Source organism: Protopterus annectens, chromosome 9.part0 (genome assembly GCF_019279795.1).
Source record: "Protopterus annectens isolate FY-2018-M chromosome 9.part0, PAN1.0, whole genome shotgun sequence".
In the NCBI taxonomy this organism is placed as follows: domain Eukaryota; kingdom Metazoa; phylum Chordata; order Ceratodontiformes; family Protopteridae; genus Protopterus; species Protopterus annectens.
In genome coordinates, this window is record NC_056743.1 from 1,831,478,476 (window position 1) to 1,831,503,527 (window position 25,052).

The window sequence follows — 25,052 nt, forward strand, 5'->3', positions numbered from 1 at the left end:
GTAAATATATACATAATTTATCCCTGTATGTATATCTAAATATATATTATATATAAATATAAATATATATATGTGTGTGTGTATATATATATATATATATATATATATATATATATATATATATATATATATATACATACATACATATAGCCATGTATAAAAGGAATATATGTATATAAAAATTTGAAAATATAAACCACCATAAATCAAAGTGTCTGGGAATCATATTATAGATGGTCATTCAGGCCTGGGGGAAAAAGACCCCCTAAATATATGATCCACATTTTTTCTTTCTTATTTAAAATTTCATGCCATTTATTCTTGGAAAATTTGAAACCTACAACTTTATTGATGATGGTAAATGTAAATCTAGCAGTTGTGTGAACTTGAGCATATTTGTATAAGGTATTGGTGATTACCTTGGTGCGTATGTTACTCAAATGTTTAGAGATTCTGAGTTTAAATCACCTACAGGTCTGACCAATGTAAAAGGCCGAACACTGACACTCAGCAAGGTAGATCACCCAGCTACTATTGCAATTTGATAGAATACAAATATCAAAAACTTTTGGTGTATTCTTGCTTGAAAATTATTTGGTTTTTAGAACGTTTACAAAGTGTACAGTGATCACGAGGGAAACACTCTGGCCTAGTTCCCCTATGGTCATTTGTATTTTATTATTATATATTCCACCAGATGGGTGTTTTTTTGTAGTAACTAAAATGCCTCCCTAAGGTAGTTCCTTTCCTATAGGAAAAATAACATCTGCTATCCAATATTTTAACTAGATGTTCATCAGTATGTAGTATAACCCAATATTTTTGTATAACCCTTGTGAAAGAGATAACATTTTTACCAAAAGCTGTAGTGAATCTAATTTTAGGGTTTGACCAGACCTGAACTCACGATAAGTTAATAATTGATCCCTAGACATGCAGAAGTGTGCGGACCAAATACTCCACAATAAAACCACTGGTACATTGATGCTGTAGAAAATGCTGGTAGTCCACAATGTAAAGCAAAAAAGTTTATTGTAAGATAATTGAAAGCTGGTAAACGCTTTTGTCCTCAACAAAAGAACTTCATCAGACAAATTAAAATCAAACACAGAGCAAAAAAAGACTCCCTTTGTGCTTCACATGATAGTAGCCACTCCCCCTAAGTGACAAAAATTTAAAAGGGCAATGCAAACTGTGATGTCAATGACAAAATGTTAAATAAATATATTACTAGATATAAAACATATAGAAAATATATAAAAAAGATCATCCACTTCACAATTTTTTAAAAAGAAAAATGAATAAATATATAAATAAATATATAAATATATAAATAAATAATCATCTGTTTAAAGCTCTCAATTTTAAAATGGTATTAATGGAGAGTGATTCATTTAAACCTGACCAGTTGTTCGCATTTAATAACAACTGCCAGTATAATTCTTTCTTTTCTAGTAAGGCAGACCATGCACTTCCCCTGATATCCATCGTGACACCATCAATAACAAAAAAATTAAAAGTGTGGTCACTGTTCTCTGAAGTATGTTTATACAAAGCATTTGTCTCTTTGCCTGTTCTTATTTCGTACAAATGTTCCTACATTCTGTTTTTAAAATTTCTGTCAGTTTTTCCAATGTAAAAACAATCACATAGGTTACAGAGGGCACAATAAATAATACGTTCAGAGTTACAGTTATACTTATTTTTTATATGAATCTTAGTGTTGTTGACCATAAATACTGTTCCTTCCTTTATAAAGGGACAGTATCGACACATACCACACTTCAAAATACGTCCATTCGAAAAATGATTCACAGCATGTCCTTCCTCGAAAATTTTTTTTTAATTTCTACCTTTTCTAAAAATAACAGTAGGTTGTTCATCAATATGTGTTCTGATACTTCGGTCATGTGTTAGAATTGACCGATTTTTGTCTGATGAAGTTCTTTTGTTGAGGACGAAAGCGCTTACCAGCTTTCAATTGTCTTACAATAAACTTTTTTGCTTTACTTTGTGGACTACCAGCATTTTCTACAGCATCAATATACCAGTGATTTTATTGTGGAGTATTTGGTTCGCACACGTCTCCAGTTTGGTCAGTAGTTTCTTTCTGTCTTTTGGTGATCCCTAGACAGACCATCTACAATGGTCTTAGTTTGGGATAAATGCCTATTTGAATGACCACATTCAATAAACCTATTGGTAAGATCATTATTACACATAGTGAGATCAGTTTGTCAAGAACATATTCTCTTGTTTCTCATATATTGGGATTTGGGGATATTGCGTGTAATGTGACCTGGATGACAGTTGGAGGCGTGCAACAACGAATTGGAATGAAAAGGATTCCTATATACTGTAATAGCCAAAGAACCATCTTGTTGTTTGTCACCAAAACATCCAAAAATGTATTTATTTATTTATTTTTTTTAGTTTACATTTGTTGACCAGGCTAGGGAATAGATTTTTATTGGTTTCAACAGTAAAATGGATACCCCATTTATTTTCATTCAAGTAGTTGACAAATTCATGTAAATATGTCACATCAGATTTCCAAACCATCCAGCAGTCATCCAGGTATCTATGCCAAATAACCATCTCAAACATAAAGATGTTATGATTCCTATCATAAACAGCATGATGTTCAAAATAACCCATAAAATGGTCCACGTATATAGGGGTAAAAGCAGCCCCTATTGTGGTGCCTTTGATCTGCAAATAAAATTCACCATTAAAGAGGAAAGCATTTTTAGTTAGCACATGTTCTACCAAACCTAGTAAGAACGTGTTAAAACCAGGTTTGTATAATTTCAGTTCTGAAAGCCAGAACTCCAATACCATAAGTCCAGCCCAATGGGGGATATTAGTATACAGTGATGTCACATCCAATGTACACAAGAGCCAATGGTCCTCTATTTGGGAATTTTCTATGATGTTAAGAAACTCAGTTGTGTCTTTAATTCTAGCTCTAACACCTTGTAGTAAGGGATTAAGATATTTTGTAAGATATATAGAAATGGGCTCAGTAAGAGACCCACAACCCGACGCAACTTACAGCTCGGATCTATAAAAAAGTACGTATAAAATCTAGTATCACAAAGCTGTCTTTTACCCTCTTTCTCATAATCTGACCAATTTGTCACCACAATAGAAACCCTGTTGTCTGCTTGTACTATCACCAAATCTTTCCTACTTTTAAGTTGAAGGAAAGCTTCTTTTTCACCAGCATCTAAATTATCTTGCACAAAAACATGAGCATTGTTGTTAATAGAATGTAGTTCCCAGAGCACACATTTTTGAAAGGTTTCTACATATTTATTCATTGGTGGTACAAACTTAGAAGCATGAAATTTAAAACAACATTCTTCTGAAAACTGCTGTGTTGTATTGTCCCCAAAGAAAATCTTAAGGTTCAAAAGTCTACAAAAAGATAATAGATCCTGGACAAAATCATACTCAGACACACAAAAGTTGGGTATATAGTTGAGACCTTTATTAAGCACTTTATACTCATTCTCTGATAAAATAGCTGAAGAAATATTTACGACATTGTTTCTAACAATTTTGGTTCCAACAGTTGCAACATTGTCTCTATAGTAACCTCAGCATTTGTGTTTTCTGCCCCCCCCCCCGTTTCCTATTGTACCTAAAGGGGCTTTCTTATTACAAACAATCTCATTAGAAATATTCCATTTGTGAGCTGGTGACCTTTGAGAATTTTCACTCTTATTGTCAGTATGGGAAGAAAAATCTTCCCCAGACCCGTCACTGCAAGGCTGTTTAAGAACAGACTTTTTTTTTCTTTTCGATCTGGGCACCTGGTTTCTATTGGTAAAAAAACTTAACTTTTCTCGATTGTTCAAAAGGGTTCCCTGAACTGTAGTCCTATTGAAATCTTCTAAACCTATTGATTTTCTTGGACTTGAACTCATTTTCCATTGTTAATAACTCACTACTTAATTTACTCAAACATTCCTTGTATTCAGGTTCATCCTACCATTTTTTAGCATCCTGATATATTTGTAATATGTCTGTATTTAAAATGTCAATTCTACGTTGATCAAAAGTTTGCAAGGCTCTAACAAACTCCATCATAGTTTTATTGTATTTTAGACCATTCTTCCAGCAATTCTTGATCAGGTTGACCAACAAGAGGTTTAAGTCTAATACTTAAATGCCTAGGTGTAATGTCTTTTTCTATGTATGCTGAAAACAGCCTACTATGCCAAACACTCGACCTTAACAACTTCATTTTTTTATAAATGTTGTCAAACTGTATACGACACTCTTTTTTAGTACTTTTAGCTGTCCTATTATCCACTTGATTAGTAGCTAAAGATGTAAATATGTGAGTGTCGTTTTTATCAATAGATAGTCCTTTAAGAATAGTTATAAGATCCATGTTGAATGTAGTCAATAAAAAGAATTAACCCACAATATAGATCTCAATAATTGTCAATAGTAAAGAATTTTCTATATATATGTATTTATATATATATATATATATATATATATATATATATATATATATATATATATATATATATATATGTGTGTGTGTGTGTGAGACCTATAGACTGTATGTCAATAGTGGTTGAAGCTTGTCACCTAAAAGGTTTACAATCTGTTGACTCAGCACTCATCAGTCAGACACCAAAGCTGGTATGAATGGAAATGAATATTAATACAAACAAAGCAGTTATTATCACAATCTAAGTAGCCAAAACCTGGAAATTGTTTGAGTCGATTAAGACATATATGAATAGTTAAAGGAACAGTACAAGTCCTACTAAGGTAATAGTATTGTAACTTGTTCAAATTAGTAACATGCACTCAAAGAACCCTAGGCCCTTACTCAATGTTAATACAACTAAGTGTCATATGATCGTAAAGCTCCCCGAGGCCTTTACTTCAAATAGGAAAATATACAAAACATATGTTGCACACCAATAGAAAAAAGACCACGCATTTAAAAACACAAATAACCAATTTACAAATGGAATAAAAAGAATGTGTGAGCTTGCATTTCCTCAATATAGTCAACCAAAATCCAAATCTCAAAGACAATGTCCACTATTTATGCGACTTGAGAACAATCAGAAAGTAACAAAGTCTCAAAAAAGTCACCAAAAGGGCCCAATGCAATTGAGCTGTTGTTGTACACCGACTCCAGTTGACTCAATTAAGGTATCCAAGTACACCAAATTTTAAAAAGGTATAGTCTCAGCCCACTGTATAATGGTGTGTCACCCACATGCTAGATAAAAAACAAACTGACAAAAAGCTTGTTTATATAGTTGAAAAATGGGCAAAACATATGTTGCACATTAATATACATCAGACCCCAGGTTAAAGGAACGTATAACAAATGTCCCAAAATATCCGAACAATAGTTGAAGCAATATTGTAGTCTGCATTGCCCCAATCTTTTGGAACAAAGTCTCAAATCCAAACACTAATTATGATAGACTGTGAAACCATTGTAAGTACCCAGCTCAAAGGAGTGAAAGACAAAGGAAAGTTCCAAATTTGTTCACTGATGTAATACTTCAACTCTAGCTGACTCACAAAAGTAATGTTTAATAACTCAAAATAGAATGATTAAGGCCTCAGCCAACCATATATAATGTGTGTTGTCCACACACTATATATGATACATATTGCCCACAAGCTGGAGATGTAATAAAAAACTGTACAAAATGGTCATGAATTCTTCAAAGAATATCCATAATTCCACCTTGAATAACTTGTTAATGTTATGAGTCCCCACAATCACTTCTCATTTCAAAATGTCGGACGATGATATCTTCCGTCGACAATATTGGCAATGGTGACAAAACCAAAATTGCAGTATAATATAATCCACAAGAGCAGCCCTTATTGACAATATCGAGGCTACACAAAAAACAAACAAAGGATATGCACATTTGGAAGCTGTTTTGAGCTAAGCAATACAATACGTTCACCATGTCAATGTATTATACTAAAGGAAGTTAAGACAGTGTCAACAGCTGTCCGCATATGGTGGGCAACTACAGTAGTGTCAGCTGATATTTACTATGAGACAGAGCTGTTGTAATGTAAGAATGACATTGTTATGCTAGGCAGATGAGGCACATGCAAGGGCAGTCCATGGGCCGATATACAACCAATATAGACAGATGTGGGTCTTGCTTTTTCTGTGACATCCTTATCTGTGGCATTGAATGCAGCATGGTAGTGGCCAACAGCTCTACATGTCTGACGTTATGTGATAGAGGGCATGATATAATGACATGCCATATAAGGCATATGTTTACAAATGGTGAATGCAGGCATCCCATGAAAATGTCGAGTGTGTGTGTGTGTGTGTGTGTGTGTGTGTGTGTGTATGTGTGTGTGTGTGTGTGTGTGTGTGTGTGTGGGGGGGGGGCAGGTATCATGCCAATAAATATTCAGAAAGTGTATCAAGCAGTATGTTGTGGTGTCTCATATGGGTATTACAGTTACCTCTCCATTATTATAACATTGAGTAATATACATCCTCTATGATATGCAATAATTTGTCTATTGCATGGCAATAATATTACCCACCCCTGTGTCTACAAAAAGGCTCCATCTGTCTCTGAAAGACTATCCTCTCTTCCTCCATCTCTTCATGAGATGAAAAACTGTATCAAAAAAGCTGAGCATCATAAAATAATTGTCCTTCAAGGGCCCTTTTACCTATGTGTAAAATACAGCACAGTGACCTGTTATAGGTTCATAGGATAGTACAAGGCTACCTGCCTTTTCAGGCCATTTTAAGCCTAGCTGGTTACCCCATGTGAGAGTCAAATCCTGCACTTTGTGTCTGTAAGGTAAACACCTAACCATTAGGACAGTGTCCCACCGCATACTTAGTGTGCCTCTCAAGAACAAAGACTCTGACTTTGACTTCCCATTGACATAGAAGGTCAAGTTGGCACCTCTTCTGGTTACTAAAATGCTACCTACACTGCTTACTGGAGTGGTTGATGCTAACAGAGGCAGCCTCAATGCTAGCAAGGCTGTTCTGGGCATCCACTTTATAGAGGGGAACCTCATGAGGGGAACCTCATACAACTTCACAACAGCTGTTACTCCCACTGCTCACTGTAGCATGAGGTGCAAAAATAATATTGACTCCTCAGAGCACCACCTAGGCATCCTGCCACCCTCAGTTCCTTCTAAAGCCATAGACACTTACAAGGTCACATTACACAGGAATATGGCAGCCACGTACATTCCAGTAGTCAACATTTGACACACAACATAGGGCAACTAGTTAGTGTAACTTGATGCACTGCAACTGTGTTTTAGCACATATATACATAGCATGCAAGATGACGTTAGGGTGTGAATACCTCATGTAAGGAGTGACACAGCAGCACAGTAGCCACACTTGCTTCTGTTTCTTCATTTTGTCCCTCTATGATATGTTCATAGGTTCATAGGTTGGTACTATGCTATCGGCCCTAGGGCCTATACAAGCCTAGCCATAACAATTCCCTGGCTATTTCTTCCCACAGTATTTATACAACGGTTGTCCCTAAATTTCTGCCAGGGTCATTGATTCACTGACACATGCACAGTGTGCTTTGCAGGAGCTCATGCTAATGCATAATGTACAATGAACCTAACTGCACAGACTTTATCATGTCCACATTGCAGAAACAATGACATCCTGATACATTTGCTCTAAACAGGCTAATTAGCAAAATGACCATGCTAAAAGCCTTAAACCTGCACAATAAAAACAGCCATGGTCATTACTTTGCTCACTGCATTACATAATTTCCTACTGAGCAACCAAGTGTTGTAGAGTGCCTTTACGTGAATAAACTTCCAATTTTATTCAATTATTAGCAGTACATGCCTGCAGTCATTGGTTACTTCTTTGCACATATGCTGTGGGTATATCTTGTTTATTGATCTACAGGACACTGTTTTTGAGAAAGCAATTGAGTTTGTGAGTTTAGCTAACAAAAGGTGAATTTGGTCTTGGGGGATATTTTATTTATTTATTCATTTAACATTTGTTGACCGGAAAAGTCCGATTTGGACAGAGCCTATTTTCAGCGGAGGCCCTGAGAGAAATGCTCCAGATGCATGTCCATAGATAGGGGTTTGTCACATGATATGACAGCAGCATGTTGTAATTTTTCAAGTTTTAGTGCCACAGTGGACGATTTTTTTACTTTTTTGTTACGTTTGATGCATAGGCCCTGTTTTAGGTCAAGGACTGTAGGTGCCATTTTCCTTGTTGAAATCCCTTAGTTGTTATATGCTCTGTATGATTGTATATAACTGACATCCGCTTATGTACCATAACAGAAGGTTATGGCTCTACACAGGACATTACACAGTGTGAGGCTTTTCACATGTTTCTCTGACAAACAGTCACAGAGCAGCTGGGTTTTTTTTTTTTTTTTTTTTTTAAGAGTAGCTGCAGTTTTTGTGTTTGGGGTGACTTGTAACCTTCATCTACTAGGAGCCATGATTGCAATGTACCTAGTAGTCCAAAGACCTCCATGAAGAGACCACAGATAGCATTGTATCCAATCACTATTTTGAATCACCTTGCATGATGTACTGTTCCTGCAGGAGAGAGTGTGTGTTTTGGTAAGTGGAGATGGGAAGGAGGACTAAAGTAACATTTATTAAGTTTGCTGTCATGTTAATCTCCAGTAGAGGTTTGCAACAAACACAAATGTCTTATGTGTTTCAAAACTAATGTAAGGGAGGTCAGACTTTTATAAGTTAGCTCTTACTAAATTGATACTATGGTGTTCTATTTCTGGATTGGGACTGTGTGTTGATTAGTGGAAGAGGTTACACATATACTCACGTAGAAAGCTGTGTGGCTAATACTAGTGGATCTTACTGATCTCTTGATGGATGTCCTACAATAGACAACAGCCTGCTGTTGAGCTGCACACATACTAAGGCAGGGGGCCATAAAATAGTCACATATACTCTGGGGGGGGGGGAGGGGGCAGATACATTGTAGCTGATATCCAAAGTGTATCGTATTGGAAGGGTGGTTGATATACTATGGCAGTTGATTGCACTGTAAGACTGTTCAGTACTTCTGTAATTCAGGAGACCGAGAGAGTGAATTGAAACACATCTGTACCCATCCAAACCTTGAGTAATGCTGTATATGTGCTGTCATGACCCATGGATACAGACAACACATGACATACTCCAGTTATTCCTGTATTTCTGCATGGTCTCCTTTGCAGGGAAATGTAGACTCCTTCTAAGTATTATTATAACATCCAGAAGCACCCCATACTGTCTGTAGTCAAAAGGCTGACAAATGTATGGGTGGCTCATATGTCATTGTGGGTGACATGTGTACACTGGCCATGTTTGTGTAGGGTTGACATATAGTAGAATGAGTAGAACATGACAACAGCTTGTACATATATGTCTTTACATTTATAGACAGACCTACTTATGTTTGGAGATAGAGGAAGGATAAAGTCTTCAAGGAATAGAATGACATCCTGATGCAGGCCTTCCATGAGCATGGTTGGTGGCTGATCTGAAAGATTTAGATCCAACAAGGCCTATTAAGAATGTGTCTGGTGTGGCCCTGTGGAGTAACTGCATGCAGTCAGTAGGCACAATGGAACACACGAGCAGGTTTAAAGAAGGGTAACTGATATGATTAGGCATGCATCCAAGCATCAAGACAACCCATATCACACAGTTGTGAAGGGCCACAGTCATGAGCCTGACAAAAGAGTCATGATTAACCAAGATGGAGGAGTTATTGATATCTCTGTGTGGGGGACATGGCAGCTGACTTATTCACAGTGGAGTACATGACCTTGGAGCAGAACTGCACAGAGCACCTAACATTTTGGTTGATGCTGCCCCAGGTGGATATTTCCTAACTTGTGGGACAATCTGTACAACCTGACTGACTCAGACCCATGCAATGAAAGACCATGGCTTATTTGTTTTTACAATACTATAGCCTCATTCTGGTCAAGGTACACTAAATTTATGTTTTTCCTGGCATGCTGTTATAAAGTTTTACCTATAGGTTTTCCAAAATTGTGCTGCACATGTTGGTGAAAGGTACATTCATATACTTTGGTATGCTTACATGTTTTCACAGGTGCTATGCTGTCAGTTTGCTGTACCATGAGTATAATTATGCAAAATGTTGGAAACCTGTCAGAACCATGTTATTATAGTATGCCAGGACAGTCAGAGGTCATGCAGGCAATGATAAATACCGTAATGTAAACACTATATCCCTTCTCCCTTCCATGGACACAGCTCATTTAAGATAACTTGCAGGGGAAGTTTGTTTCAGAGGTGTGGTAGGAGTTGCATAATAAATTAGTCTCTCCAACATCTTTTATTTATGTACTAGTGAATGTTTTAAGTAGTATTGGTGGAGTTATCTGACTTGCAACCTACCTCCTGTACTTCTGCAACTCACCTCTTGGTCCCAGGATGCCACATAAGGATAGGAGTTGGATGACACATCAGCAGAGGAAAATCCTCTTCTCCAGTGGTAGAGACATCCATGCCTGCCACCAACACCATTGAGCATGAGGAGGCAGCAAGGGTCAGTGTCATGGTAGCTGGCAATGTCATAGTACAGTGGCTGGTGAACCTCTGGCTGGCAATGCCATAGGAACCTCCACCCACCTGAGTGTCTCTATGGCCATCACTCAGCATTTGTTCAAGTTCATTATACAGGGAGAAGAAGAAACCAATGCAGCCATAGCAGAGCTGGTTGGAGTGATATGTGGTCTACATGACAACCAATGGGAGGGCCTGAATCATTTATGTAGTGTAATGGAAAAACAGTGTAGAAAGTCTATGTGCTGCAGATGTCCTTATACAGCCACCCATCATAGGTGGCACCACTCTCTTCGCAAGTGTTTTTCCATTTCTAGAGGGGAGGCCCAGCACAGGAGGGTTAGAGCATGGTCTCTGTCATATAGGACTACCACCACCACCTCTATATCTCCATCCGGCACTGACAGAACAGGAGGATGTTATGGAACTAGGCACAGACAATGTGCTCATGCTGTGCTCATTATGTTGTTAATGCTTACAGAGCAGTCTACCCTTTCTGCATTCTGTCAATCATGCCTGGGACATTGCCCACAAGAGGAACCCTCATGGATGGGGAAATACATGATTAGCACACATATCATGTGTAAGTGCCCTAAACATGTCCATCCAACCCAAGATCAGTACTGCACCTTATGCCAGAGCTGCGTCCATGCACATTTATACATGACCATCAGCATCAACTACCTCTCCCCAGCTGCACAAGACTGAACACATCACCCATTCCATGACCAATCTCTCTGTCTCCCCATGTTTGCCTGACTAAGAGCCTACAGCATTAGACTGCACTCTGGTTGACCCCCCCCACACACACACACACTGCTAATTTTTGGCACCAGTTGCTGTGGCCCAGTCCACTTGTGCATATGATGGATCCTCATAACCAAGCTACAGATTAACCAAAACAAGCACCTGAACATCATCTGTGCATACATTCCACCAGGCAACAACCTAAATACCCTAGAGGATATCCTTTACTGGTTATCCACTACCTATCTCCAAGAAACTATAGTTCTTGGTGACTTTAACACCGACTGGCACCCCTGCTCCTCTGACTACCCCCCTTCACCCATATAAACTTATCTGGGTTTAAACAGACCATAACCTCTCCCACTAGGATAAACAAACCAACCAACAGGGAAAGTATCCTAGACTGGATCCTAGTTAATAACCAACCCCAACTGTACACAGCTGATACTCTCCCCGATGACCTCAGCGACCATTGTCTAACCTATATCCTAAAACATAAAGCAGGAAACCCTCACCAGCCCAAACATAAAACAGTTAGAAACAGGAAAAGCGTTGACGCTGCGATATTCCAAAATGAATTAAAAGCAGTTGACTGGTCAAAACTAAAAAAATCTAACATTAGAGGAAGCTATAGATCACTTTAACACTAAATTCCTCAGTATCCTTGATTCCCATGCTCCAGCACGTACAATAAAAACTAGATCAAATATAGCATCATGGCTCACAAAAGATACCAAAGCTAAAATCAAAACTAGAAACAGAGCTTGGGCCAGCTGGAGAACATCTAAAGTCTCACTTGACCATCTAAAATATTGTCAACTGAGGAATGATACAAAAAAATATATTTTACTGGATAAAAAAAGCTTCTACCAAAATCTCCTACAAAAACACCATAACAACCCTCAAAAGTTCTGGGCAAGATTAAATCAACTACTTTGTCCAGGTCATTCCACCACCCCAACCCCAGCTAACTACACCCATAGTTCCCCAGAGACCATAGATAGCGCCTTTAATAACTTTTTCACTGAAACAATCCAATCCCTAGCAAATCAACTAACACCTTCTAACTTAAACCACACACCTAATCTACACAATAATCACCCCAAATTTAGCTTCCAACCAATATCCACTAGTTTTATCAAAACACTTCTAAAAAAACTAAAACCTACCACCCTCACTGCTGACTACCTCCCTGCAGAGTACCCACAAATAGCTGCAGATGCCATTGCATATCCCATATCTATCCTCATCAGCAGAACCTTATCCAAAAACGCTATCCCCTCCCTCTGGAAAATATCTCACGTCATCCCACTCCATAAAGGTGGTAGCTCCTCAGACATATCCAACTATAGACCCATTGCCATTCTTTCCCCACTAGCCAAAAAAATGGAGAAATGTGTACACAAGCAACTAATGCAATACCTTGCACAGAATAACTTACTATCCAACTCCCAGCATGGTTTCAGGCCATACCACAGCTCCACCTCAGCCCTCCTTTCTTTTACTACTGCCATAAACCAAAACAGGAATGACAATAGGCTAACCTCTGCCTGCTTTCTTGACCTATCAAAAGCCTTTGACATGGTCAACCATGAACTTCTCATTCTTTCACTAAAATCTATTTCCCTCAACAAGCCCGCTATCCATTGGTTCCAGTCCTACCTGACTGGTAGACAACAGGTGGTACTATGGCAGGGCATACTCTCCAGCCAGCTACCTCTCACACTTGGTGTCCCTCAAGGGTCCATAATAGGTCCACTACTCTTCTCTATTTGTATCAACAACCTTCACACTGCTATCCCTAAAGCTACCTGCATTCAATATGCAGATGATACCACTCTGATCTGCTCAGCCACCTCCCCATCTGAACTGCAAACTTTAACCCAAAATACATTTAACACTATCGAGAACTGGCTCACCAACCAATGCCTACTTCTGAACCCCAATAAAACTAAACTTCTGCTCTTCTCCCCCACTAGTAGATCTACTACACTTTCATTCTCTGTCACATCTAACAATGGTACCACTATTTCCCCAGATCATCACACCAAACTGCTAGGGGTTATCATAGACAATAATCTCAAATTTGACCTACAGGTCAACAAAACCATACAGACCATTAATAAGAAGCTTGGATCACTGTAAAGAAACAAGACATTTTTAACCCCACTGGCTAGGACTACAATCACCCGACCACACCTACTCTCTACTCTTTTATATGCCTTGCACGTACTCTCAAACCTCAACAAATCCGAACTAGGTAAGCTGTCCCATAGCTACAATTATATTGTCAGATTCGCCACTGGCTCCACCTATAGAACCCACCACTACCAGAACCTTAAACAACTAGAGTGGCTAGAACTGCCCAGCTTAATTCGATTCAATCAACTCTTAATAGCACACAAAATTTTGTACCACCCTGAGGATACCCCCTCACTTAAAAATATTATTAAGCCATATAGCAACCTGAGATCCCTGTGGTCAGATGATAAACTACTGGTCCAAACCCACAAAGCTATTTAACTCTGCTGGTGAATCTCTGTTTGCCAACTTCATTGGCAAAACCTGGAATTTGTTGCCAAGCTATATAAACCTACAATCCTCCAAAAGTCTCTTTAAAAAAAACCTCAAACAGTATCTCAAAGTGAATTGGCCATGCCCATGTACCAACCCTGATTAAGTTATAAACCAAAAGCATATTCTGTAATTATCATAACTTGTAACTACATCACCAAGCTCTGCTTCCAATCTGATGTCTCTTACTTTTAATTGTCTGTCCATGAGAATTGTGAGCCCTACTAGGGAACACTACTAACCCATTGTATATAATCACTTTGTTTTTGTAATTGTTTGCTAACTTCTGTGTAATCTATTTAAGTCTGTCTATGTGGAGCTTTTCTTCCCAGGCCTCCACTGAAATTGGACATGTATCCAGTTGGACTATCCTGGTAAACAAATGAAAACTGTGCCCTGTCCTTAGTACTTTATTATGTGTCTTATGCATATTGTGGCCACTCCTTGCATGGTATTTCATTATTACTATTGTATATTGTATGTTGTGTTTAATCTTGCCTGTAGCTGAGAACAAGATGCTGCCTCTTAGCTAGCCCTATGGCATTCTGCACACACATCTGCTTCACATAGTCATCCCCTGCAGGGGGCTCTGCCATGGACTCATCAAGAGGCCCCTCCACCAGCACTGATTCTGGGACTTCCTCTTCCTGAATGTCTCTCCCCTGCTGTATTTGTGTACTAGCATGTTATGTAATTTTGCACACACTGCAAAATCACCCTTTGTATAATTACAGTCATGGACACACTTACCCATTTACCTGTTCATACATATACCCAAACTTACACTTACTCCACCTGTCCCGTAACTAACCCCCTCTGTCTGCTGTGGCCACCCAGGCACACACACACACACACACACACACACACACACACACACACACACACACACACACACACACACACACACACACACACACACACATACACACACACACATGCACACACACCCATGCCCATTCATACCTCTGCATACATGCACATACACTGCAAGTGCATATACACACTCACACACATCCTACCTATACGCAGTCACTTAATCTGATCATACCTTTTACATGGCACCCAAATGCAGCATTTTGGTCATGACCATTAACACAGTTTGCTGTATAAATTTAAACAGCCAAACAATTTTCTGAATTTATAATCATTCAATTTAATAACTGAAAATTTGGATAGCAGTGACCATTTCAATGCTTTCTATCTAATAGCATCTTGCATTACAACACACCATTTAAATGTATGTGTTTGGTTATAGTTTACATTGTTTTATGTGAAAGCAACTCCTAAGTATTTGAAACATATAGCTATTTTGACATTGTGTAAATCAAAAGAGGACACATGATTATATGAAAGTGGAGTAGGAATAATTTAAACTATATATTAAAAAGAGGAAAAAACATCAACAGCTGACAACATTTTTAAAATACTGCCTAAAAACTCAACAACAAAGGTGGACTATAATGGTAGGCAACCAAATCCAAGTAAAATTCCATCATAAAACACAGAAAATTGACAAAAAAAATGTATAAACTGTTTAATAGCACAATAAAAAATGTAAAGGACTGGATTCAATAAAGCCTACACAGCTCACTAAAACTGGTAGCATGCCCATTTGCATTCAGTAAGCAGCTCTACAAGCCATGTAGAGGCACACACACACACTCTCACACACACACACACACACACACAGACACACACACACACACACACACACACACACACACACACACACACACACACACACACACACACACACACACACAGCGGTAAACATTGTAGCATGCTAAATACAGCATAAGCAACTGAACTGTATGCTAATCAACCAATCCAAGATGGAGGAGCTATTCAACAAACTATAAAGCAATCGTGTATACTCAATGCAGATTTTGGCCTTGAATTATAAAACCTATTGGAATACACCTACTGAAACTACACAGAAAGAATGTTAAGGGCTGCTGTTGCTGTTCTGCATGTGTATGTGCAATAAGTCCAAGGCTATGCTGATGCTGGTGCCAATAGACCTCAGCCAAGAAGGAGAAAGATGCTAAGACCCCATTTAACATTTCCTGGCTTGCATGAGTTGGAACTTGTAGAGCACTACAGGTTAGAGAAAGGCACACTACAGGAACTTTGCAACCTCTGTCATCCTCAGCTGAGAGAAACGGTAAACCGAGGAGAAACAATATATGTGGGAACTAAGGTGTAGATCAATGTGTGTATGTCCCTTTAAAAAAACCTCCTGTGGGCATGTACTAAGTGTATTGATTACTGAGCACGTGCAGAGACAAAGTGCCATTTTGTAGTAAGCTGTTGAGATGTAAGCATGTATGTGTGTAAACTCTGTTTGATGATTAGTTTGTTTATATTTACTGATGCTGCTTTCCATCCAGATGTTTTCTACATAATAAAGCATTTTAAATTATCCACCCCACCTGCTTGCTCTTTAGAGAGACGAGCAACATGGTGTCAGAAGTGGAATATCTAATGGCTAGAAAGAACTCCAGATTCTCTACTTTGATTTTGAGAGGCATTCGGCTACAATTGGAGGTATATACAGGAGTGAATCGTACTTTGCAGTACATATGATTCGCAAAAAAGTTCAGAAACAAATTTCTCATGTTAAAACTTGCTCAACCTATTTCTTATTCGCAAAATATGAAACAAAGCATACAAAACCTTTAAATGATAAATCAAATAATTCAAAATGTCCAATATTGCTAAAAATATTAGAATTACTACAGAACGTTTGAAATAAAGTCCAAATTGCATAAAACGAATAAAACAAATACAGAGAAACAACTGCATTTTTCACAAGCACATGTTTTCGTATTAACTGAGGCTCTCCAAGTTATCAGAAGTGTATAAAGTGTTCACATGTTTGTGCAGTGTTACAGTAAAGTTATTTCACAGAATGCAGCTATTTCAGAGCATATCTTGCAAAGTAAAGTATTTTGAACAGTTTATTGTGCATTTGTGTGTTACTGCAAGCTGCAGAAATACAATTTGTTCATACATAATTACATGGGCCATATATTCAGTGTGTTGGTGCACATACTTTATTGACATGGCAGACGAATTTTGAAAACCAGGTCCATTACTGTTTGAAAATAATATTGCAGAGAACTGGAGAGTGTTTGAGCCAAGACTACAACATTTTCATACAGGCTGCATTTTCTAATAAAGATGACTGTACAAAGGCATATATTCTGCTTAATTTAGCTTGGTCAGAACCCATGGAAAGGGAACGTTCATTTGAGTATGCACCAGCTATCTTTGCAGGAGAGGAGGAGAACCATCATACTGTTGTACCAGCTGAGTCAAGGGAAGATCCTGAGTACTTAAAACATACATTTAGAGAAATGTGTAACCTCCCAGACCAACATTACAATGGAGAGGCACTTATTTTACACAAGGGATCAAAAAGCCTGGTGAAACTTTTTCAGGATATAACTGACTTGAGAAATAAGGCTAAAATGTGCAGATTTGGTGATTTGAAGGACAAGTTGATAAAGGATAGACTAGTGTGTGGTGTTAAAGATAATGCTGTGAGAAAGATTTTGCTTCATGACAGTGATTTAACTTTGAGTAAGGCCATTGAGATTTGTCAGACACATGAGCTCACAGAAAAGCACACAAATATGCTTACAAATGAGAAAGGCATGTTTCCAGTAACTTCTAAGCCTCATGGTGGTAGTATGCAGCATGTGGTTAAGAGAAACAGGCCCAGGCACATAGTAGTTTCTGCAACCCCTGCAACACTTACAGGTAAACCCCAGAGCTTTCTGGCAAGTTCCAGAGTTCGCAAAGCCTCAGTGAAGCATAAGAGTGAGTCAGCACACTCAAAGCATGGGCCACAGCCTAATTTCATTACTAACTGTCATAATTGTAGTAATAGTCATGAATCTAAAAGAGAGAAATGCTTAGCTTTTGGTCAACAATGCCACAAATGTAATAAATGGAATAATTTCAAAAGATTTTAAAATTCAAAAGCCACATATTCTTTTACTAAAAGGGAACATTTTAAGAAACAAGTTAATCAATTAGAAAGCCATGACCCAGAGTCTCATTCTTTTTATGCTGATAGTGTGTCAGTGCTTAGTGAGACAGTCAATGCAATTAATTTATGGGCCAAGAATGAAGTATTTTTTATTGTTCAGATAAATGGCAATCCCATAGAGCTCATTGCTGATACTGACTCAAAGTGCAATGTTATGTCTGCAGAAACATTTGCTAGAGTATGTGCTGGTGAAAGGCTTAATTTGGAAAAGTTTGTGAAGCTGTTGAATGTGGTGGTGAAGAGATTCAAACAGAAGGCTCAGTGATGCTTTTATGTTACTCTGCGGGTAGAAGCTTCGACTTATTATTTTATGTGGTCAAAAGGGATGTGCAGTCATTATTAGGCCTTAGAGACTCTGAAAATGGGACTGCTTTCATTTAACAAGGAAGTTCACCATGTTAGCTTGAAAGACCACTATTCTAATTTCACCCAGTCTATTTTTTCCACCTATGCTGATCTTTTTTGAAGACAAACTAGGCAAGCTTCCAGTTGTGTGCTCCATGAAGTTAGACCCAGATGTCAGTTCAGTTATGAGGCCAGCCAGAAAAATTTCAATAGCCATGCAGACCAGAATCAAAGCCGAGCTAGACAAAATGGTGCAACAAGGTGTAATTTGTCCAGTTAGCGAACCGACAGAGTGGGTATCGTCCATGGTGGTAGCTCAAAGAAAAGCTCAGATAACATCAGAATTTGTATCGATCCACGAGATTTGAACAAGGCACTAAAAAAAAACTCATCACCCAATGTGCACAGTCGAAGAAGTTGCAGCTCTCATGCCAAATGACACTGCTTTTTCTGTCTTAGATGCAAAGAGCTAATTTTGGCGAATTTTTCTTGACAAAAAATCTTCATTGCTTTCAGTACTCCATTTGGAAGGTACAGATTTCTGAGAGTGCCATTTGGGAAAAATTCTGCAAGTGAAGTCTTTCAACGTGCAATGGAGCAAATTTTTTCTGGGTATCCTTGTGCTATTATAGTAGACGACATACTAGTAGGAGGTAATGGTAAAGCTGAGCATGACAGAAACCTGAGAACAGTTCTGGAAAGGGCACATCAAGTGAATCTTAAGCTTAATCCACAGAAATGCAATTTAGGATACAAGAAGTCACTTATGTTGGTCACTTATTCACCAGTTCAGGCCTGTAATCACACCCTTCTAAGCAAACAGCCATCCTTCAGATGCCAGCTCTAGACAATATTCAAGCCCTGCAACATTTTCTCAGCATGGTTAATTACTTAGGCAAGTTTATTCCAGACTTGAGTGAAATATCAGCCCCACTCAGAGAGCTAACACATAAACATGTATCTTGGATTTGGTTAGTACAGCACCAGAAAGCTTTTGATGTCCTGAAACAGAGAATTTCCAGTCCACCTACTCTCAGATACTTTGATGTCCACAAGCCAGTTACTCTTTCATGTGATGCTTTGAAATTTGGCCTTGGTGCAGTCATCCCACAAGAGGGTCAACCTTTTGTTTATGCATCCAGAACTCTTACCCAAGCTGAAATGTAATATGCTCAGATAGAGAAGAAACTTTTGGCAATTGTGTTTGCATGTTCCAAGTTCCATGATTGTGTCAGATCACCAACCTGCAGTCACTATTCTGAGAAAGCCTATACATACAGCTCCAGCCAGATTGCAATGCATGATGCTGAGATTGCAAAAGTATCATTTCAATCTTGTCTACGAGAGAGGCAAACTTTTTCATCTTGCTGATACATTATCCAGATCACCCAGAAGTACTGCTGAATATCATGAGAATGAGCAATTTGATTTTGAAGTCAGGCGGTGAGAATTTTTTTGTTCCACACATCTTGATGAACTCAGAGATCACACAGCCACAGATCCAGTTTTACAGAAGCTCAACCACTTCCTCAAAGAAGGATGGCCATCAAAGCAATCTAGTTTACCTCCAGAAGTGCAACCTTATTTTCCATACAGAGATGAGATTTTTTCAGACAATGGTATTGCCATGAAATGTCCTAAAGTTATTGTTCCAAAGTCTTTGCAACAAGAGTACATTACTATCTTACACTGAGGTCACCCAGGAGTAGAATCTACCAAAAGAAGGGTGAGAGGGCTAGTATTTTGGCGTTCTATGTCACAAGATATTGAGAGATCACTTTCATCTTGTTCTGTGTGTAATAGTACAAAGCCACATCAACAGAAAGAACCACTTCAGGAAAACCAGATTCCTGAACTACCTTGTTCAACAGTTGCTACTAACATTTTCGAGTGGAATGGTCAACATTATTTGGTGTTAGCAGACTCTTATTCCAATTAGTTGGAGATTGACCTACTTCCCAATCCAGCATCCAATACTGTCATTAAGATGAAGCATCATTTTGCAGTACATGGATATCCACACAAAGTTATTTCTGACACTGGCATGTAGTTTACAAGCCAACAGTTTAAAAGATTTGAAGAAGAGTGGGACTTTACTCATGTCATGAGTAGCCCAGAGTATCCTTAGTTCAATTGTTTGGCAGAACACGCAGTTCAAAGTGCAAAGCAGTTATTACAGAAGTCCAAACGAGACAACAGTGATGTTTTCCTAAATCTCTTTAATTTCAGAAACATTCCTTGTGATAAACATCTTTTTTCACCTGCTCAGAGACTTCTGTCGTGACAAACCAGAACCACATTACCAATCAGTAGTCAATTGCTGGTTCCATATGTCTATAACAACAGGTCAGTGAAAGCCAATCTGTTAAAGAAGTGTTTAACCCAGAAGTCTTACTATGATAAGACCAGCAAACCACTCAATCCATTACAAGAGAGAGAAGTAGTAACGATGCAAACATCCAGAGGTTATGATCGTATTGGAGTAATGAAGAATATTTGTCCAGAGCCAAGACTGTACATTTTGGAATCACAAGGAGCAGAATTTAAGAGGAATTGGAGACATTTGATACTGGTGTCTAAGCCTATACCACAGCACATAGCCTGTAAGAAAGACTCTTTATTTCAGAGTGAATTGTCCAGTGTTCCAGTTCGAGTGGAAGTTCCAGAAAGTATCCCCATTCCTGTGATGAATCCCAAAGTTCCTGATACGTGTTCTTCATCGAAAACTGTCCCTGTTGTTAAATCCAGTCCTGATTATTATGTAACAAGATCCGGTTGTATCTCCAGACCAAGTTCCAGATACATGGCAACTTGGACATGAACAATGTGTTTGTTTGTTTCTGAATGTCTATATTGATGCATGTTTATCTGCAATGTTATTTTGATAAAGGGCAATCTTTTTAAGAGGGAGGATGTAGATCAATGTGTGTATGTCTCTTTAAGAAACTTCCTGTGGGCATGTACTAAGTGTATTGATTACTGAGCACGTGCAGAGACAGAGTGCCATTTTGTAGTATGCTGTTGAGATGTAAGCGTGTAAGCTCTGTCTCATAATTAGTTTGTTTATATTTACTGATGCTGCCTTCCATCCTTATGTGTTTCTATATAATAAAGAATCTTAAATGAACCACCCTGCCTGCTTGTCTTTTAAGTGTAGAGAGAAACGAGTGGCATAAGGTATGTGCAAAACTTAGAATATTAGCTACAGGAACCTTCCAGAGACCAGCAAGGGATATGCTGGGGGTATCATAGGCATCAGCATCCAGGAATCTCCATCAATTCCTGAATGCTATGCTATAACATACCAGTGACTACATACATTTTCCTTGCACACCTGAGAACAGAGCTACAACTATGCAGGATTTCTATGCTGTAGCACACTTCCCTGAAGTCCTGGGTGTCATAGACTGCATGCACATTGAAATCAAAGCACCACCCAGGGCACAGGGAAGGGTGAAAAAAAATAAAAACAGAAAGGGCTTCTACTCCATTAACTGCAAGTTCATGTGTAATGCTAAGGGAATCATCCTGAATGTGTGTGCTGGCAACCCTGACAGTTACCATGACTTCCATATCTGGCACAACTCTCAACTCTATCAGAGATTTTCTAGGGGGATATCCCACAAGTTCATTTACTAGGTGATGCAGGGTATGCACTCAAACCGTGGTTGATGACACCCATCAGAAATGCCCATACACTCACTGATGAATGTTATAATAAGGCACACCCTCAAACAAGAAATATCATAGTGTGTGTGTTTGGGCTGCTGAAGTCATGGTTCCAGTATGTAGATACATTAGGGGGAGCCCTGCAGTATAATTCCCGTATTTATGTTGAGATTTTCTGTCTGTGCTATCCTTCACAATATTATGCTGAGGAAAAGGCTTCAACAGGAACACCAAGGGGAAGGGGCCCCATCCCATCACCACTGGCAAGGTCATCACAGCCACAAGTAGGTGAGGAGTCAGGGGAGAACCACCAGATGCTGTGGCTGTGGGCAGAAGTACACCTGCACAATATGCCCTCGCCCTGGCCAAGAGGCAATGGATAGCACACATGCTCAACACCTAAGGGGGTACAACTTTCATCCTATGCACATACATACAGTAAAATTGATGCAAGGCAATGGTTACAGTTTTTGTTTTACTCACGTAATTGCTGTGTACTGCTAGCGTCACACAGAGTCAGTCCTGAATTAAAACACTTGCAACTGCTGCACTATCAAAGCAGGTGTTGAACCTGGATTAGGAAAATAAATGGCTAATAACACAAATGAATGGCAGATCCTTACATAATGTTACTTGCTAATGGATCTAAGTAGAAGGGGTGAGTTTTACTGCAATTACATCAATATGCAACAGCACTGACTTATGTCAGCAGATGTGTTCTCTATCAAACTAATAGGCCTTATGCATCAAAGATACACACAATACAAAAACCTATAAGAAAACAATGCAATTTTTTAAAAGAGCATTACAAACACATATATACTAAACACTCAGTCAGCTATGTACCCTGGGTATCAGACAAAAGACAGAATCAAGGATATGGCACAGTTATCATCATTTGTACAGGGTGTTGTTTGGGGGGCAGGAGACCAAAGCTGACACAAAAGATAGTGAATCTGTGTGAATAAGAAAGCAGGCAGGCAAAAATTTAGGTAAATTATCAAATGGTCACTGAGACAGAATGAGCTGTAAGCCTCATGAATGGGCCATGTACCCATTATGTGTGTGTGTGTTTATGGGCACTCAAGGTGAAATGTGTGTTAGTGCCTACAAGAACACTGCCAAACTCTGTGCTAGTTCTACATCCTGGCATGTTTGACAGGTGTGAACCACACATGGTAGTGATAACAGTTCATCATCACCCCAACCGTGAGAACTGGCTCTGCCAGTAGTTGCGCTGGCATGTCCAAGCCCATGTTCAGATGTGCTGCTGCTATCTTAATGTGACTGATGTCCGCTAGATGAGTTCTCCTCACAAGTATGCCAAGGACCATGATCCCATGGCCTACCACATCTGGGTATGGACAACTCAATCACTGACAGAGCAGTGGAAGTTGTGCCACTATAGACATGGTCATGTTGGCTAACATCAGATGATGATGCTGACTTACATCCACATGGATGCTGCCCCCCTCCCAGCAGATGTTCCATCAAAGACACTACCTGTTCCACTGTGTCATCCACACAATACACTGAATCAGCCACATGGCAGAGGCAGTCACTCACATCAGCCAGTGCCGTATCTACAACACTAAGCATGTCTTCGAAAGCCTAAATGGGACATTCCTGCATCTACATGATGGCCCTAAACATACTTTGAGTGGCACATAATGACACACCAGGATCAGGTGGAGTGTAGACAGCAGGCCTTCTCAAAGCACCCCTAAAACCCTCCTGCATGACACCTCCCCACACCTTAGCTATGGCCAGTGTCAACCAGCATTGAAGCTGCAGTAACCACACTACACTGATCAAGTGTGTCACCCTCCACCTGTCCAATATCTGAGGATTCAGCAGAATAGGTACACATAAAACTACTGACTGTGTCTGATGGAAATAAACGGGATGGCTGAATGTCAACCTCAGTGTCACATTCAACCTCTGCACCCCCGGCTGTGCCTCTGTTTGGCCACCATGACCATCAGATCAGGTGGTAAGAGTCCTACACTTCCACTGTCAGGATCACCTGTGATAATAAGTAACAAACACAGGAATGAAATTAATACTACACAAAATATTTAAAACAATTTATATGATAACAAATTAACACTGTTCACAGTATCACAGATGGTACAGCAATTCACGCACTCACTATACCCACCTCACACATACAGATAAATTCATATATTTGACAAATGGTCATCAATAATCAAAGAAAATGTTTGAGCTTACCATGTACGATGACTCCAGATTTGGTAGGAAGGATGGTCCTGAAAGAAATAAAGCAAGGTAAGGAAGCAAATTAAACATCATAATTGCAATAACACAGGGTGACAGTGAATACACAATTTTGCCTATATGTCCGTTAATAATAGTTTTAACTGAAATTTGGCTGACTCTTCCACCCACAGCCCATGTGTAATGAACAAGTGCATTGTTAAGTCTATTAATTTCTCAGTAGGTTCATAAAATATCCACAGGAAGTATAATTATATTTTTCAATATTTTACTATACAAGCAAATCTTGAAACTTGCCATGTATAAGCTTACCTGGAAACTCCTCCTGGCACATACTTACCTCCCAGACATATTTGCACTGATGTCAATCACATGTTGGTGTTCAGTGTCCACTGAGTTCTCTGGATCACTGACATTGGACAGGAACTCTTAATTTGGTGTCAGTGGTGTCTTGAAAGCAGCCCCCACCCCTTATCCAGCTGTTCACAGGCAACTGCAGCTGCTCTCCTCTGGGTTGATGAAATCATATTAGTGGCCCTATGATACACCTGATCATAAGTTGGCCCCCCTACTGCTTTGACACCATTCATTAACTGGTTCCAAATCTGCATTCTGCCAGCCATATCCCCATGTCCTCTCTGAAGCAGAAACATGCCAAGACACCAGAGCGCCTGCACTATTACATCATTTTCAGAATCACTGAAAGGGGGTTTATGTGGATTTGCACTCTTGGGTGCCATAATAATATTTGACATAAAACAGAGAAGGATACAATACATAAATATCACATAACTAAATTCCTGCTTATATACAC